This window comes from Colossoma macropomum, unplaced genomic scaffold (genome assembly GCF_904425465.1).
Source record: "Colossoma macropomum unplaced genomic scaffold, Colossoma_macropomum, whole genome shotgun sequence".
Lineage (NCBI taxonomy): Eukaryota > Metazoa > Chordata > Actinopteri > Characiformes > Serrasalmidae > Colossoma > Colossoma macropomum.
In genome coordinates, this window is record NW_023494804.1 from 26,102,912 (window position 1) to 26,116,394 (window position 13,483).

General features: G+C 36.0%; 1 protein-coding gene across 2 annotated transcripts in view; it reads left to right on the top strand.

Annotated features, from left to right (window-relative positions):
- Window positions 1-13,483, top strand: part of LOC118824667 — a 34,330-nt gene that overhangs the window by 8,073 nt on the left and 12,774 nt on the right. Inside the window, exon 1 of one of the 2 annotated variants that reach the window (XM_036594978.1) lies at window positions 13,371-13,450. The exons of the other annotated variant lie outside the window; for it this stretch is intronic. The gene's annotated coding sequence lies outside the window, so the exon portion shown is untranslated. Of the gene's footprint in view, window positions 1-13,370; window positions 13,451-13,483 lie in introns of those variants that run through there. 2 annotated transcript variants of the gene reach the window in all.

Below are 13,483 nucleotides of genomic sequence, written 5' to 3' on the forward strand. Positions count from 1 at the left end.
GGCGAAAACGTGCAACTAAACGTTTGTGTAGTTTTCCAGTCTAAAAGGCTATATTGATTAACATAGGACAGATTATCTGCATCACTTTGTATTCTGTATGTTGTGGGAGGATAAAACATCACCCCGACCCCAGCCCTCCGTGGTTGTCAGATGCCACACTCATGATTTTGTTCTGGCACTGGGCCTGCGGCTTACCAGGATGTGTGTGTGTGTAACGGTGCACACCATGGTGAGTGTGTGAGAGTGTGTGTGTGTGTGTGTGTGTCAGATGCTTCACACCTAGCAGAAGTGAACGGCTCCAGTATTCTAATTTCTAAGCCTGTTTTCCACACAATGTACCTCTATAGCCTGTTACTGTACTGTACGACTCTGGTCAACTACAATAGCACTTTTACATTTAGCCTAGCAGCATTGCTCTTTTTTTTCTCTCTAATATACGGATGATTGGTGCCAGTTCAAAAGCGGGTTGGTAGGATATGAAGGAGCTACGCTTAGGTTAAGAGGCTCTGCTAGACGTTAGGTACAGTTTAAAGTAGGGATGGGCATTTCAGTCAAATTTGATATTCCAATTTGTATGGCATTATTTGAGAAATGTTCAAATAACACACACACACACACACACACACAGAAAAACAATAGGACTTTTAAGGCTATAGGCTACTGCACACCAAACACATAGGGCAGACACCACCAGAGACAGTGATGCCACTCAACATCTGTTACTGTGCTGTTTTAAACCCAGGTGCAGAAAGCAAATCTGTAATAGGTGACGTGGCTTGAAATGTACACTGAGAACTAGGCCTGTCACAATTACCACAAAATCAGCTGAGTGTGATTATTTAAGATGCTCACAATTATTTTCCACAGTAGCTTTCATAATCACGTTTACGTTGCAACAAACAGAATGTGAATTGGGTGCATTTTCATCTATTAGGTTGAGGAAAATTCATGTAAAATAAAAAGAGAGCGTAAAAAGGCGTATTCAAAGAGATACATCGTGTATTAAGCCCTATTCAAGCGGGATTAGTATTACATGTGGACATGCTGTAATTTGAGTGATTACCGACATCATACCGACTTCCTCTGGTAAAACTAATCCTGCTCGAATAGGGCTTTAGGCCGGAAACATACTCAACGCAAGTACATGAACACAAATGACAGCGTCTGGCCAGTGCATTACATGCGTATGGCCCTTCTGTACAAACTCGTGCATTCTTACAGTACTATGGTGGTTAAAACACTTAGTATTCAAGGGGGCAATAAAGGAAAAATCAGAACAGGATCTGCTGTTATCCCAACAGCCACTGTTGCAACTCGATTTGAACCAGAAACCTGATTTGGACTATGGTATGTCATTTCCGGTGTCGTTTTACAACGTTCCTGCACATGCGTACTCCAAATTGGGTTGGTTCACGTACACTTTTGCACCTGCGTGGTCCAAATCGCGTTTCCGGCTCAAATCAGGTAGTGACAGCCACAACTACATGATAATTTGAATATCAAAAATGACAATCAAAAAAGCCCTAATTCACTATTTTAAAAAAGTTCATGACTGTTCATGACTCATCCCTAGTTTAAGTTGCAGAGGACAAACATTTCATTACACATTCTTCAGCCATGCTGAAATGCTTGTGTGTTAGTGTGTGTTGGTGTGTGTGTTAGTGTGTGCGTGTGTCCAAGCGAATGCACTTGTGTGATTAGTTGAATTAAGTAGCAATTTTAAATGCCTGTTTTACACATCCAGAATTGGTGGTAGTAATACACATTTCTGTGGACAGATCATTTGCACCCAGGCGGAGTGAACGAGCTTTGAAAGATGAAAACACAAATTCTTCTTGCTGGGCGGAAGGTCAGATTAAATTAGAAGAATATATAAATGAATTAACTAGGCAAGAGGTTTGCATGTCAGAGATATAGTACTGTACATGGAAGAGTGTTGCAAAGTGACCATTTACAAACTTTTAGGTTAAGTAAGTAAAAGTTTACAGTAACTCAACACATGAAAGATCAAGAAAAAAAACAACATAGTGTAAAGATGCAGGAGGAAATTCTGGCTGTATTTTTCTCCTGTTACCGATTTTCTACAAAACAGAAAGAAACGTTCTGTTAAAATAACAAGAGCAAGGTAACATACGCCAATCAGTAACTTGATCATGTAATGATTCCAGCTGATTTTATACGTCGAGATGCACCAATCATGAATTTTTATGGCTCTTTCCAATTTCTTGACTAATTGGCCAGTTTCTTGGGCAGATTTTTAATCTTTTTTTAAATCCAAAGCTCACACTGTGTGGGCTAAATGAAACACACTAGCCCAATTTCAGCACTTTCTGTTAGCCAAATTGTAAGATAAATAACATATTTACTTTTTAGTTTGTAAACGAAAATGCAGTCGTTTATTTAATGGTAACAATCTAATAAAGTGCTGCAAAGCAAGAGGCAATTTGCTATTTAGCACAATGCGTTGTGCATAATTATGCTATGACAGTTTGGTACAGGTGTAGCAGACGCATTCAAATATAGCGCGAGTGCACCTACCTGCCTCACATTATTTAGGTCATAAAATAATAATAAAATAAAAATAAACCAGCCAGTTGCATGTTTAGAGCAAAAATCTGCTGATTCCTATTTTGACTGATTGGCCTGTTCTACTTACACGAGGCCTAATGCAGTTGCAACACATTTGCATAGTTTTCCATATAAAATGTAAGAAAAAAGTAAATCTGTATTAAAATTCTTAATACAGAAAAAACAATTCAGAGAATTAAATATTAGACCTCTTCTCATCATACACAGTTAATCTGTCAAGCTATATACATGCAATCTTTGGAGCTATATATGTGCATATGTTTGGGCATAAATACAGGTAAAATTACATGGTTTGTTGATTTTCTAAGTTCTACAGAGAACACACTCCGGCACAGGCCTGTGCAAACGTTCTAGCACATTTTCTACATAAATGTTTTCATTTAATTTTGTTCCAGTACATTAAACTCAGCAAATAAATAGAAATAGTGTAATAGAATTTGCATATTTAATGCTGCGATTGGCTGGTGTTCTCATCTCTGAGCTCTGGGTTTGACATCAAATCAGTGAACTAGCTTTCTACTTTTAAATCATATTTGCTTCAGATTGGTCAACATCTGAAACACTGACCACACCATTCACTGTTTCAAGAAGCTAAAAACATTATCACTCCTATCACTAGCGAAAGCTGTTGCTACAATACTGGCTTTCTTGGAAAGCAAGTCTGAGCTCTGACTTCCCACTTCCAGGCCTAGTCAAACGCAGCATATCGCTGCTGTCGGAACAAAACCATCCATTTTTGTCGTTTTTCAGTTTTTTGGCATAATTAGAAAATGCTTGTTGCCCTTTACGTTATGTGTAGATTTCATGAAGAATGGACCAAAAGAAATGACCCAAAATGACTTGGGGGGGGAGGGGGGGGGGAGGGGAGTTCAATTGACTTACATTAAAAGTAAAGTTCGCTTTTTCCTTCTCCTGTAAAGTTACCATTTTGGAGATTTTTTGTTCCGACAGCAGCGATAAGTTTGTTTCCTGTAGAGGACGTGTTTACTTATTCTCACTTAAAAAATCAACAAAACGTGTCATTTGACTGACCATGTTCAACATTTGCATATGGCTAATAGTTCATTGTGAAAGACTAATATTAAAAACTACCATTGTTTACATATAAACAAGCCCTTTCTTCTCTCTCTACCTTTAGACAGGGATAGAAACACTAGCAGCTAGCTAAAATGACAATAGACAGGTTAAGGATTTAACTGATTAGGAAGGTGTTGTTTGGCCTGTTTAAATATTACCCTCTTACATTTATATAGCAGTTGGTTAAGGAAAAACACAGATGTCTGAGTTCAGTTCAGATACTGGTCATCGTCATCATCATCGTCACCATTGGTTTAGCATGCTAGGACCTGCTTCACAGCAAGCGTACCTAATACTGAGATGGCTTTTAATGTAATTGCTTGAGAGCATTTGAGCAGACCGGTGTTCACAGACCCACTTTTTATAAATTAGAGCAAAGCTAGCTACACACTTGCTATGGGTTATCCTAATTAAAAATTCAAAGTCCCTCATCCCTGCACAGAGTTTAATTGAAATAAATTCACATTAAGGCAAGTCACATGTTTATTGAGTGGTGAAAATGTGTAGATTCAAAATATAGCAGCACTTATTTATATCTGTAAGAAGATCTGGTTATTGTTTAACTGGCATGCTCGCGGCATTCTTAATAGAGTCGTAATGTTTAGCGAGTGACCAATGGATAGTCACATCGTATCTTAACAAGCTATAGTATATTTTAAAACATACCCGACGGGTATGTTAAGGGCTTTAACCGCTTTCATACTTAAAACAGGGCTTCATGTCATAACTGACTATACAGTTTAACTGTTATGAGGTCTTCTCAAAGGCTTAAACTAATGGAAGCCGTTTTTGTGGCGCTGTCTTGGCATTGCCATTCATCCTGAGGACAGCACAAATACTTAAAGCACTCTTACGTAATGTTCATAATGCTAAGTCTGCATTTTAGTACCTGTTTAAATTCCAGTCAAATGTATTAAAGGGGTTGTGCAATTGCAGTGTAAGTGTAGAGGGAGAAAAAGTAAATCTTAAAAAAAAAAAAGGTCTGTGGAAATATGCTTGTCGTAGGACAGAGGTGTTTACGAGATGCTTGACATTTGACATTCAAACAGTAGCGCTCAGCAAGCAGTGTCTCAAGTCATACACCAGCCTCAGAACTGACTGGCAGCGGCCCTTCAGATGCCTTTTCTGTGGGGACAGATTTGCGCTGCTGGACATTTGTTCGCGCCTCAGAGCACAATTAAAGCTAAAAGGTCAATTCAGATGTTACTGTTGAAACAGATCATTTCCCCCTTATATCTTATTAGACTTAGTGTGTGGTCTGAGAGATGTACTTGAGCTTGTTCATGTATGCAAATAATGTCCAGCTGACAAAAAAGCAATCCGTTTGCCCATTCCTATTGGTTCTTAGTGCTTTAAATGACTTTGATATAACGGTAGAGTTATTAACTAGCTATATGATGCATTTTTGACCATTAGCAATTTATAGAGCTATCTGTTTTAGAGTTCTGTTTCTCTTATATGTGATAGTGGAACATGAAGAAGGTGTCATGTGAGCTTAGCTCACATGACTGACCCATTTAAAATGTCCTAAGACATAAGACGTAAGCAGCACTTCCCACAAGCACTTTATTAAAACAGCACTTCTAGCTGCTGCTGCTGCTGCTTCTACTATTTGAACTTTCAAGAAGGGACTATTTCTCACCCATGTGACTACAAGGAGGGATCTGTTTCTCACGTGTGTGAGATTTAAGACAATCGCGCACATAAAGACCGTCTCACAAGGAAAATACAGCACATTAGCCTCTATAGAGTACTCTTATAAGTATATTTGGACCAGTTTTAGCTGTATCATGTGACCTGTCATCATTTCAGCTCTGTTTTGTCACAGTTAAGGTCTCGTAAAGCAAGAGAGCAGCAGAATGCGATATAGAGACATGACCAAGAAACATTGCGTGTGATTGGCAGTAGCTTTCATTGTAATGTTTGCATAGAGGTTCCTCATTTTAGTATGACTGACTGTATGCATATTGTATGATGAAAGCTGCCTCAAGGGGCAGCGCCTGTTATGGAACATTTCTGCTAGCAGCAAACTTTTTGGGTTCATTTTCCGGACGTGGATTACACCTAGTCTCGAAATAAATTACACAAAAAGTGGAAATTCTAGTCTAGGAGTAGTCCGGAAACTCAGCGTCCAGAAAACTGGCCCATAGTAGTCTTTGAAATTTTAGCTTATTCTTTTTTTATTGTTGTTTATTTACCTTTTCAAGAACTGTGGTTGATTACCTCTTATGAATGCTCTTTTCTCCTATTCATTTATTATATTTCAGGGCTCATGAATACTGGGCATTGACATCAACTATAGATTCTATTGTTAAAGCCAGTTAATAGACCATATTAGAATATTAAATTGATTTCTATAGGAAAAAGCTGTACCCTTGAAAAGTGATAAAGAAAGGAGTGAAGGCCATAAAATGTTACCTCTGACTTTCAGAACTGTGCAGGTGTCAGAGACAACCCTTCATTAATTCATTTCCAGTCAAAATGGCGATTAAGTATGAGTGACTCATTTTTTAGGCATCAAGAAAAAAAGCAGAAAATGTACAGTACTGTGCAAATGTTTTAGGTAAATCTGTTGGTGTTCTCAGAACAATGGACCGACCACCCCAGAGTCCAGACCTCAACATCACTGAATGGGTTTAGGATTACTCAGATTGTGAAAAGCAGAAAATTCAACCAACTTCTAAGACTGAACTTTGGAATTGTGGAAAAATATCCCTGCAGATTTCTGAAAACAAAAAGTATGCAAGCTGTAATAACATCAATGGGTGCAGTAAGTACTAATATTTATGAAATTATATTTAGTTGTTGAGGCTTCTGTGTAGTGTTCTGTTAACTTAAGTGTTCAGTTTATTGAAAACTGTTTACAGTAGCAATAAGTGTGTTTTGGCCAGTAAAATCAACATATAGGATTAAAATAGATTCAAACAAACATAAATGCATTTAAAAGAAACAGGAATTTCATATTTAGAAAAGAGTAGTTGAAATCTGCTGAGTTGGTTTGAAGAATAAAGTTTGGTTCAAGATTTCTCCTCGATGCCCCAAGACGCTGCATGGATTTGTTAAATTTCACATTTGATTTAACATCATGAAAAACCAACCAGCTAAACCAGGTGTTGGTTGATAACCACAGGTAATAATGGGCTTGCTAAAAGGGAGGTTAGGAAATGGGTAAATGAACACTTTGACATATTGTTGCTGTTGCAACAAAACCTTGTATCTCCATTTTTGTCATTTTTCAGTTTTTGACATGATCTGAAAATGCCTGTTGCCCATTCCATTATGTGTGAATTTCATGATGAATGGACCAAAAGAAATGGTCCAAAATGACTTGTAAAAAACTCTGGTTCCACTGACTTGATTAAAAGTCAAGTATGTTTTTTCCCTCTCCTGTAAAGTTACCATTTTGGAGATATAAGGTTTTGTTCTGACAACAGCGATATGTATTACTCTTATTTGTATTTACTCAATGTTTTTCTTAGCAAATGAACACTTACTGTCCTGATGAACAGCTTTTAATTTAACTTTCTAAGGTGACTAAATCTAATCTTCTGCACTGTACTGTGTATGTTTTCTGTGTTTTTTTTCTTGACGCAGAAAAACAGATAACTTCTGCTTAATGAACATCTTGACTGTAAATGAAATAAATGGAGGGTGGTCTCTGACTTTTGCACAGTACTGTGTAGTAGTACAGATAGTACATATAAAACACAGATGAAAAAAGATGCACTTTAAAATTGTATACACGTTTGTTTTCTTTGACCTCAGAGAAACAAAGTATGTTGTGTGTGTATAGTATATGACAAATGATCACAATACTATAAAATGTTGTTTGGTACCATTTTATTCAAAGTGGTATGCAAATACTGCATTTATCATTAGTTTACATCATTTAGTTCCTAGTGAAGGATTCCAGTTTTTCCAGGCAGTTCAGGGTGAGGTTGCTCGATTGGCAGATCAGGAGAAAATTTATGGGCTGCTCTATATTAAGTGCATACTTAACTTAGTATCTATCTGTGAGGCCATGTTAAAAAGTTATTATATCGCAGCTTTCGTAGTTCATCATAAAACTTGAATTCATAGAATTGGACTGTTATAATGCATAGCCTAACTTGTATTCTAGTAACACTTTTTTAACCCATAAGCCTTAAAATCATTACAATGTGATTGTAATGATTTAGCTTAGGTTTATGATTTGTTGTTACAAATTTTATTTGCCTTTATCACCAAAATGTAATGTAGATGTTCTTATAGTACTTTTTGAGGCACAAGACAAAAGAAATGAAACATTTCTTGACCTAAAAAGCAAAAGTTAGACAATTTTGAATGGGGTAACTGAGCATTCTTAATAGTAGGACTTCACAAGAACGAGTAATTACGAGAAACCAGTTTGAAAATAGCGGTCCGGCCAAAGTGCATAGGCCTCTTTATGTGTTAATAACTGATAGTCGTGTAGGTAACGTGCTGTAAAGGTGTGGATATCGAAGCTTTGTTGGTTTGTTTCCTTTTTCTTTGTGTTGATCATGGCATCTCTGCTGCAGTTGGAATTTAGAAGTATACGTGTTTGATAAAGACTACAAAAGAAACGGTGAAATAAAAATGTTTTGGTGTATCTTTTGATAATGTAATGTACATCATTAGTGTGTCCTCCTATAGTCCTATAGAATATTATAAGACTCAAAACAAGAAAAGCAATTGTTCTGTATTGTAGCACTTTCTTTAACGTGTGTACTGTATTAGTTCACGTTTAACATGTATGGTACTGTATGAATATTCATTAATTGCCTTGTAATGTTTGTAAAAGGTTGCAACATGTAGGATACGTACGATCGAAGGATACATAAAGTTTTTAAAGTTCGTGCATGCCGACAGCCGGGTCCTGACTGACTTTTAAAAAAAAATGGTGCTATATTACGATATATAAAGGTGCTCATATGGACCCCAGGTGCATGCATGTCGAGTGAAAAATTGATAAAGTAGAGTAAACTTGAAGTTATTGGTCAATCACCAACCGAATGACAAGATATCCTCCCTTAAAAACACAAGTGGTTTTGTGTAACTGTAAATTGCACACTCGGTCAGCCTTAACCTTACCAACATGGCTGACCAAGGTCAGGACAAGGCAAGCTGTGTAGGTTTGCACCAACAGAAGGCTGGATGACTTGAAAAATATCAGAGAGAATACAACTGTAGCTTATCCAGGATCATTCTCATTGTTCTAAGCAGTTGAGGACACTCGCACCAAAGTAAACGATGAGATATGATGAGATGCCTATTTACAGTTACCCGACCTCTGTGTGGATAAACTCCAAAAGATCCATAGACAATCTAATTCAAATAAAACCTTTTTTAAAGCTTATGTTTAAACTGTTTGTCTTTTTTATTAACTTGTAATGTGTCACAGAGTATACGAAAAGAGATATATATATATATATAAATATATTGCAGATTGTTAAGTGGGAAGATGTGTAAGCCTATGCTTTTAAAACAAAGGAGAATGTGGATATGTTGGTTGTATCTTTGTTTCTTTTATTTTATTGTTAAATAAAAATGAAAGAACGGAAATCTGATGCTATAGTATGTGGTACGTCAATTGTGTTTTCATCTACACAATAAATACATGTCTTTGAAAATTGCCAAAAAAAACAGTTTATTCTAAAAGAGGTGGGTGGTAATTAGTTCATTCGGTTTCATGTACTTGAGTAAATTTTTTAGGAATTCGTTTTTTTATGAGTATTTTCAAATTATAAAACTTTTACTTCTACTAAAGTGTAGTTGTGAAGCAAAGGATCTACTTTTTCCTCATTTAGCCATGAATATTTATTTACTAATTCTTTTTATGTTGATGATCGCATGTGTACTGCTGTATAATTGGTCACATCTGTAAGCTTTTTAATGGATGGACTAAAAATTCCAGTGCATTTCTATAAGTCAATCAGTATTTAAAGCTGCATTACGTAATATTTTTTGTTAACATTGAAAGAAGTAGCATTACTGAGTCAAGAGAAAAAAAAACACTAAAATGTCACATCATATTAACGTCACATGCACGGATTCAAAAAGAACCTCAAAATGCAAAATCAACATAATACTGATGAAGTTATATTGATAATAGTAGATAATTTACTTAGGTCCTCAGCAGACACATCCTTCCCCAAGTGACAGGGTTTTCTTTGAATTCTCCTTCAACGGTTACAAAGTCAGATTCATCCACTCGGGGAAGGGGTCTGAAGCACAGCTGACTTTACAAAAAATGTTCTTCCACACATTGTATGCAATTACATATTTCCACCAGAGAGGTCTCCAAATCCCCCGAAATTGCATAGTGTAGCCTTAACTTGTTTTTTTCTTTTGATACTTTTGAACTTCTACACAAGTTGTTTTTTGAACTTCTACTTCTATTTGAGTCATTTCACTGAAGTAACAATATTTTTCTTATGCTATGGGTTTTGGCTACTCCTAACCACCAACCTTAAAGTGACCACAACTGATTTGTAGCCATTTCTAAATATATATGTATAGTTATAAATAGATGAGTCGGCAGTCCTGAATTATTCACAAATCTGTATGTATTTACATTAGACACTAAAGAAACTACAGACATTCAATAACAAGGTATACTGCGATAATCAGCACAAGATATTATCATGCGTACTTTAAAATAGCATCACCGCATTTTAGGTAAAACAAGTCTCACTAGTGATTTTTAGATATGCAGAGCAGGTCAGGGTTCACAAGTTCCCACCTCACTGTAACACTGATCTCATGCTTTTTTAATGTTTCTTCAGCTGTTTTAGTGTATTATTAGTCTGAGCACCTTCTTAGCTCATGATAAAGGCTGCAGTGATGTCCTTTCTTACATGTGTTACCTAAAGGGTGAACCATCTGTCTTGAAAAAACAATCCAGGGGAAAGCAAAAACATGATGCTCAATATGACCGATAAAAAAGAAAAAGAAAAGCATTTTATGTGGAAATTAATGAAGACTGCCAAGAGTTATCAGGGAAGTTCATTTTAAAGACAGAAATACCTAAAATATCCAACAACCAACACATTACTGTTATTAAAAATGGCACTGAGAACACTACATGTATTATCTTAAATGTGTTGTTTATTTTTGTCTTAATAGACTATTGTATCAGTATAGTAACAGTGATAAAGGGTTATGCAGTCATGTGAAATCTATTTGTATATCAGCACTTGCCTAATTTACGTAGAGAATACAGAATACAAACTTGACTGACTATGGCTAATCCAAGATCCAAGTTTAGAGAATGCATGAAAAATCCTTTTAAGTACAAGCCATTTTATTCATATTTTTTGCTTCATTTTGCTTAATATCACTTATCTCAGTCTTCCACTTACACTGTGCCAGCCTGTTTACACAAAGATCATTTTACTGGCAATGACAAGTCCACTGCAAGTATGCCTAAGTTTTGCAATAGCAGCTTAAGGACGAACTGAGAAGTAGAAGCTGTAGTCTATTATTAATAGTTTTCTCATATAATTAGCCCATCTCGCATTTCCAGTATGCACTACTGGCTATTTCCATGCAATTATTTTATAGTATGACACTTTAAGGGGAGCTTAAGAGTCTTTCTTCTGCTTCGTGTGAACCCCTAATTAAGTTTAAGCAGAAAAAGGAAGTGGTTAAAACAGAACTGCTGCTTTAGATTGTGTAAAGATTAAAAAAAGAAAAAAGCCCCTGCTATTAGTCTCTCTCCTCCCAATGGTCAGTTGAGGCAACTATCTCACCATTTCCTGTTACCCTGCTGCTGTTCACAAGGGAAACAAACATCAGAGATCTTAGAGTCAGTGTATCGCAGCATCGTATATATGCAGTGTATATATTAGCGCTCTAACAGTATACCGTCTTGTGGTGCCGTTATACTGTGGCTGGCACTGACTGCACACTGCTAAGAAACCAGAATTCAGGAGTCAAATGTGGCGCTCCTACAATGTTGAATACTCTAACAAAGTGAAAATGGAAACATTAATATATCAACATAAGGCATGTTAATGAACTGTAATTTTCTGTATCCAAAAATGCATCACCACATCACATCAAACTGAATTATATGCAAATTTTGTGAATTGTCACACCCCACCCTAAATAACGTTTTTTTTACTCACTTTTTTATAATCTCTAAACTGTTGTCAGACTAAAAATTTGAAAATAAATTATTAAAACGTATATATTTTACAAAACATAGTATTTTGCAATTTTATTTCATTATTGAAACACATTGACAGCCACTGAGGTTTTTCTTTGTACTTCTTTGTACTTGCCACTGAGCATTTTGCTGTTTTGGTTCACTTTTTTAAAATTTATAAAGAAAACATTACAGTAAAAAGATCACAGTTAAATGTAATATAAACCCTTTATTTTAATAAAGCTAAATAAATATCAGTAATGAGAAATGCGGACACACTGCAGTAATGTTTGCTGTAGAGGGAGAGAGAGAGAGAGAGAGAGAGAGAGAGTAAGAGAACACACTTCTGCACGCTTTAATGCAGAATTACTGTTTATTTGCTGAATTTAACATATTGGAAAAAAACTTCAACCATTCAGCCTGTGCAAAAGTTATAGCACATTTTATATTTTTTTAATATGTTAAACAACAACAACAATAACATTTATACAAATAGTGCTGTCTTAAAGCCGCTTTACAAAAAAACTGTTTATGGAAGGGTTATCAGAAGAATAAAAAAAAGTAAATAAAAATAAAAAAGTAAAATGTGCAGAAGTGTGTTCTCCGTCGTGTTAACTTTTTTATTACTTCTTTACTAAATCAAAAAAACATGTAGTGTAAGCAGGGGTGTTTAATATCTCTATCTATCTGTCTGTCTGTCTGTCTTTCTGTCTGTCTATCTATCTATCTGTCTGTCTATCTATCTATCCATCTGTCTGTCTATCTATCTGTCTGTCTGTCTATCTATCTATCTATCTGTCTGTCTGTCTGTCTGTCTGTCTGTCTATCTATCTATCTGCCTATCTATGATATGGTTTGAGCCTGTTGGATGAAAAATTAATACACTTATTTATATATTCATATATATACATATATACTCAAGTATTGTGCAAAAGGATCAAAAAAACAGCTCAAGTACTGAGTGACTTACAGAACTGCAGTGGATCACTTACTTAAAAATGCTCACTAAAGTACAAATCCACCAAAATTGTACTTGAGTACATGTAACTGAGTAAATGCAACTAGTTATACTAGCTCTGTATGAGACGTGCAATAAAAAGTCGAAAAAGGCATTTTGATTACAAACAGAAATTTGCTTTTTTCAGTTGAATCTTAACATGTGAGTAGTTTAATGCTTTTGCATCACATGATCTTGAGCACACAAGGAGCATGTTCAAGAAAGACAGCGCAATGTCCATTGGGTCTGCTGCTGCATTAGTCACCTAGCATCCTCAAACTGTTTTTCACTTACCATTTTTAATAGATGTTAATGGAAAAATGTTAATGTTAATAGAAAAAATAATCTTAATTATTAAACGGTAGATTTTTCCATGGTCCCTGGGGGCTGTCATGTAGCTGATTCTGTTAAAGTTCATGCTGTGGTTGGACTAAAGAAGCACAACCTATGGTTTTACCGCTAGCAGTGCTGGGTAATTTCCTGTGCCTTTGCAGTTCAGAGTTTGAGGTCAAGCGATTTCCTTTTTGGTATGTCTCACTTGATGTTCCTCAAACTGAAGTGACAAACTGCACAGTTCCCTACAAACACATGTCACACAGCCCTTGCTCAGAAAAGCTTAAGCAGCCTTTGTCGTAATGGTAAGTACATACAGATTTTGTCTGAATAACTGA